Here is a 6501-nt window from a genome sequence, read left to right as displayed (position 1 = left end):
ATTTCTTTTTCTCTTATTTTTCTTCCCATTCTCTTTCTCTAACCCGTGCCATTCCATCTTCTTCTCCGCGACATCAAAGCCCTAACCGGCAGTGGTTTTCTTCTTCCTCGCATACCAATCCGTGGCTGAGGGTTACATCTTCGTCTCCCTCCCCTTCCTCACCAAGCCGTTTCTTTCCGACGACTCCTTAGCCGAGAGCATCTCGGCCGATCCACCTCTGTCGGCCACCAGGTTCGGCCGCAGGCGCCTCCGACTCCACGGATCCACCCTCTGCGTGTGTGCCCTGGAGCCGGCTCAGATCCAGCGCACTTTTCTCTGTGCTGTGCCCTAGCCATCTTCTCGGTCATGTCTCCACCTTCTCCTCTATGCTCGGCGCCGGCTGTTCGAGCCCTAACACTGGCGTCGCTGACCAGATCACCACAAGAGCTTGCCGGAAGGAAGAATCGACACCACCATTGTGTCTCTGCCCTAGCGAAGGTAGCCGATCCTTTTTGTTGCCCTAGGTTTCTTCTTGTTGCCAGATCAAACAAGACAGTAGTGAGCATCGTTCACAGGCGAGCCACGACTCTGATCACCCTGTTCCGGCAGAGAGGAGGTTGTGGTCACAAGCTTAAGGTAAGTGAATTAAATATGGTATTAGAGTTGGGCAGTTGATTCATTTGTAGTGTTGATTCTGGATTGTTGTTTGGAAAGCAGCGACAGGGTGTTGCTCAAGTCGATGTTGCCACCTCGATCAGCTTGCTACGGTTTTGGACTAGGGTAAGGTTTGCATAAAGTAAATTTATGCCAAATTAAATCCATTGCTATGTTAGCTATATGAGATAGATTCCAGTGTTTAAGTTTGAAGTGTTAATTGTGAGCAAAGGAATGGTTCATTTCTGTATATTGAGGTAAGGGTTTTGGTGTATGGATTGAGTTGGCATGCTGTTGATACATGTTGTTTTAGGTATGAATTGTTACATACATAATTGGTTATTGAATGATTTAGGTACGTTTTGATACATGGTAAATTATAGTCATGTTTCGAATTTGATATTAGTTAGGTATGATCATTTTTGTTGTAGATGAATTATACTCGATGGTTAGGTTGATTAGGGTTTTACCTTAATTTAGCCTTAAGGATTTTATTTAGCCATTCCTTTTAATGTTAGCTAAATAAAAGTATATATATATTGGTGACACAGGACTTTGACGCGAGACGAGCATCTTGACATTGGATTAGACTAGATTGACCCTTCTATTGGAGGCGGGTACCTCTTGACTTATCTTTTGTGATATTGTCAATTGGATATGCATAGTATTTTATAGCTACAAGCAATGATCATGTTTGCCTTTGGTATGTCACGGTTTGATACCCATAGCATGTTCTGTTTTGTCGCTTGTTATGTATCCATGTGTATACCTCGTGAATATTGGCATGAGTACCTTAGTTCCTAGAGTAAGTGACATACCATGCTTTACTGAGTTTAGGGCTAGACTCTGGATTTTTATTATCTGACATGTGTATCTATATTTTTATATCATACCTGATCTGTGTACCTAGACCTTTTGCTTTGATCCATGTACATTGTTGGTACATATTTTATGGAGGTGGATATATTCAGGACCTAGGTTGTTATACCATAGAGGACCTGTATACCCTAGATATGTGGATTTGACTTACTTGTACTAGGGTACACATTTATATATATATATATATATATATATATATATATATATATATATATATATATATATATATATATATATATATATATATATATATATATATATATATATATATATATGGATTTGGTTCAGGATATTGTCATGCTTAGTTTCATGCACCATTCGCATGATTGCATGCTGCGTGATAGGCTGCTCCATTATTGTAGAGCATATCGCCAGTTTCATCACTGTTCGGTGCTCCGTTGGTCCGCTCATGGGTAGCGTGATGCAGCGTGGTAGCACGTCAGTTTTGCTCTGTTCGGTGCTCCGTTGGTCCGCTCATGGGTAGTGTGACGCAGCGTGGTAGCACGTCAGGGATCCCTCCCCCGTCATGGTGTACCGGGAGATGAGAGCATTGCGCTCCCCCATTTATGATTTGGGGTAGGAGTATGTGTGCACTCCCACAGCATCCCGTCCACTCGGTCACTCATCAGGGGTAGTGATGTCAGAGTGCACGGTTGTCACAGCCCTACCCACTCAGTCTCACCATTGTGTGTGAGATTACTGACTGGAGTCAGGGGTGACCATGTCATTGGCACCATATGCATTTATTGCATTTATTTGTTTGTGTTTGCTGCACTTATATGCTGCATTTTGGTGGATGCATTTGTTTGACATGCATACAGGAGGCATATTGTGTATCTGGTTTGACGATCCTTTTGTTCTAGATAGGAGTTCCTGGTGAGTACAGTTTCCTCAGTTACCTGTTTGTCTTGCATTTTTCCTATATATGATTAGAAAGCTGTATTCCATGTTTATTGCTGTTAGATATATCTTACTAGGCATGCCTATTGATATTCGCTGAGTTGTTGAACTCACCCCCGTGGACACTATCTTTTTCAGGTATCAGGTTGTTTATGGAGTCGCTTGGAGTATCCTAACTGTCGGTCCCCACGTCACATTAGAAGACCAGTCTTCGCATTTTATTTATGTTTATCGTGGTATATGGTATGTGTGCATTTGACTTTGTGTTTCGGTTTTGTTTCCGGAGTATTGTGTTGTTGTGTGGTGTAAGCCTAGCCGGCTAGTAGTCTTGTATATTTGGTTTTCTATCCTTTTCCGCTGTATTTTGGTTTTTGGTACAGCCGAGTGGGTTGCTTTACATATAACTGCGTGGTTGTGTTGCATATTTTATATCAGCCTAGTAGGCTGTATATAAACTGCGTGGTTGTGTGTATATTCCATCCGTCTGTGGCTGATGTATATTATGTCTGTAGAAATGCTTCAGATTGTCACCCGTACAGGGGAGGTGCTGCCGAAATTTCTTCGGACAGGGACTTCCCCGGGGCGTGACAATCTAGCTGAGTGTGGGATTCTATCTCAACTCACTCCTCCTGGAACACCATAGTGGAATGATATATCCGAAATGAGGAATCGTACCTTATTAGATATGGTACAATCTATGATGAGTCACACAGATCTTCCTATGTATCTTTGGGGCTATGCTCTAGACACAGCAGCCTTCATTCTCAACCGAGTTCCATCTAAGGCTGTAATAAGGACACCATATAGGATATGGACTGGGAGAGATGCCCAGGTGTCTTTTATGAGGATTTGGGATTGTGAGGCTTATTTTTGACGTCAAGTCTCGGACAAACTAGGACCCAAATCCGACAAGTACTATTTTATTGGATATCCCAAGGAAACAAAGAGATATTACTTCTACGTTCCCAGTCAACACAAGGTAGTTGTGGCTAAGACTGGGGTATTTCTAGAAAGGGATTTTGTTTCTAGAAAGACTAGTGGGAGTACGTTCGATCTTGAAGAAGTTCAAGATGCGAACAATAGCATTGAAGCCTCGATGGAAGTTGAACTGGAACCACAAAGTGTTGTGGAAGATGTTGTTCCACAAAGAGTTGAGGAAAAACAACCAGTTCAAGTAGACATACCTCTTCGCAGGTCTGATAGGGTACGTCGTCAGCCTGAGAGATACACATTTCTCTTGTCTGACCATGATGACATTGTGCTCATAGAGGATGAGCCCACCTCCTATCAGGAAGCTGTGATGAGACCAGATTCTGAGAAATGGCTAGAGGCCATGAGATCCGAGATGGAATCCATGTACACTAACCAAATATGGACTTTGGTTGATCCACCTGAGGGTGTAAAACCCATAGGGTATAAGTGGGTCTTTAAGAGAAAGACTGACATGGATGAACTTATCTATAAGGGTCGCTTGGTAGCTAAAGGTTTCAAGCAGATTCATGGTATTGACTATGATGAAACCTTTTCTCCAGTAGAGATGTTTAAATCCATTCGAATCATGCTTGCTATTGCAGCATACCATGACTATGAGATATGACAGATGGATGTCAAAACCGCGTTTCTAAATGGAAACCTGCTCGAGGATGTGTACATGACACAACCTGAGGGTTTTGTAGATCCATAGCATACTAGCAGAGTATGCAAGCTGCATAGGTCCATTTATGGACTAAAGCAAGCTTCTCGGAGCTGGAATCTTCGATTGGATGATGCAATCAAACAGTTTGGTTTCATCAAGAATGAAGATGAACCTTGTGTCTACAAGAAGGTTGTAGGGAACACAGTTGTCTTCCTTATATTATATGTGGATGACATACTGCTCACTGGGAAAGACATCCCTTTGCTACAGTCTGTCAAGACTTGGCTAGGGATATGTTTCTCAATGAAGGACTTAGGTGAGGCATCCCGCATTCTAGGGATACAGATCTATAGAGATAGATCTAAGAGATTGCTTGGCCTAAGTCAGAGTACATACATTGACAAGGTACTCCTTCGGTTTGCCTTGCAGAACTCTAAGAAGGGATTTCTGCCGATGTCACATGGCGTAAGTCTTTCGAAGACTCAAGGTCCCTCTTCTAGAGAGGAGAGAGACCGCATGGATCAGATCCCTTATGCTTCAGCCATAGGATCTATCATGTATGCTATGCTATGTACTCGTCCTGATGTCTTGTATGCTTTGAGCATGCCGAACAGATACCAGTCAGATCTAGGTGAAAGTTACTGGATAACGGTCAAGAATATTCTTAAGTACTTATGAAGGACTAAAGAATATTTCTTGATATATGGAGGCGATGACAAGTTAGCTGTAAAGGGTTACAGTGATGCCAGCTTCCAGACCGACCAGGATGATTATCGATCGCAGTCAGGGTTCGTGTTTTGTATAAATGATGGTGCTATGAGCTGGAAAAGTTTGAAGCAGGACACAGTTGCTGATTCTACAACAGAGGCCGAGTATATTGCTGCATCAGAAGCAGCAAAGGAGGTAGTTTGGATCTGCAAGTTTATCACTGAACTTGGGGTGGTTCCTAGCATCGGTGACCCTATTGAGCTCTATTGTGACAACAATAGAGCAATTGCGCAGGCTAAGGAACCTCGCTCACACCAGCGGACCAAACACATACTACGGCGCTTCCATCTCATTCGAGAGATTATCGAGAGAGGAGATGTGAAGATTTGCAGAGTACCCACAGAGGCTAACATCGTAGATCCCTTGACCAAGGCTTTGGCACAGAGGAAGCATGATGGTCACACTAGGTCATTGGGGCTTAGAGCCTACACTGATTGGCACTAGTGCTAGTGGGAGATTGTTAGTTAGAGCCCTAGAGCTAATCATTTGATGATTTTTGTATGGACTCGTTGTATCATATTCTAATATAAATAAAGATATTTATTTTGGTTATTATACTTACTTGTATTGGTGCCAAATAACTAAGTATAATAGCGTCCTTGAATAGAAGGTTCTTACCCATATCAATCGATTGGTTGAATCGATAGTGAGATGATATAGGGAACACTACTCTTAATCATTCCTAGTCAAGTATTAACATTCAGGGACAATGTTAATGCGACGAGACTAGCATGTAGGTCAACTCGATGACTTGATCTCACAAGTCATGGATATAGAGATATTAAGTTGACACATGGGTATGCATTGGAGAATGTATACTGAATGAACCGCCATGAGAAAGTATCATGGATCATTATATGAGTGTCATATACTTTCTCATGTGGCTATTAGTATGGCTACTAGTCCTTGGACCTAAAGTCACCATGGTTCCCTACATAAGGAGTTACGTACTTTGGCTTCGTCAAACGTTACCCGTAACTGGGTGGACTATAAAGGCGATTACTGGGTATGTAACAAATTATGCGGAGGGATGTGAGTGATGTAGATGAGATTTATCCCTCCTATATGATGAGAGTGACATTGATATTCTTGATAGAGTGAGACCATTAAGTGTATGGCCATGCCCAAATGAGTCAATATGAGATGTTGAGCTCATTTGATTGAGTGAGTCTACTTAGAGTTCAAAATTTAGATTGATTAGAGGATGACACGGTCTATGCCTCACATTGATCAATCTAGATGTCAAGGATAGAAGGACACTTGCCATATTTTGTGAGGAGTCACAATTAGTAGTCACAAGGTGATGTTGGATCTCAACATTCTTGTAACTTGGGTAGTAATGATGTGTTGCTAGATACCGCTCATTACTTATGCTTCTAAATGAGTTTAGAAGCATTGCCAACGTTACAAGAACCTATAGGGTCACACACAAAGGACAATTAGATGGAGATTAGGTTCATATGATGAACCAAGAGGATTAGATTCATGTGATGAATCAAATTAGATTAAGAGTAATCCTAATTGAACTAATTGAGTTGGACTCAATTTGATTCATGTGTTCAATGAGTCTAATTTAGATTATGACTCATTGAATCAATTTAATTAAATGAATTAGATCCATTATATTAAATTGGCTTGAATCAAATGGTTGGATTTGATCAACCATGGGAGTTATAATGTCAAGT

Source organism: Zingiber officinale, unplaced genomic scaffold, assembly GCF_018446385.1.
Source record: "Zingiber officinale cultivar Zhangliang unplaced genomic scaffold, Zo_v1.1 ctg223, whole genome shotgun sequence".
Taxonomy (NCBI): domain Eukaryota; kingdom Viridiplantae; phylum Streptophyta; class Magnoliopsida; order Zingiberales; family Zingiberaceae; genus Zingiber; species Zingiber officinale.
This window is presented reverse-complemented; position numbering follows the sequence as displayed.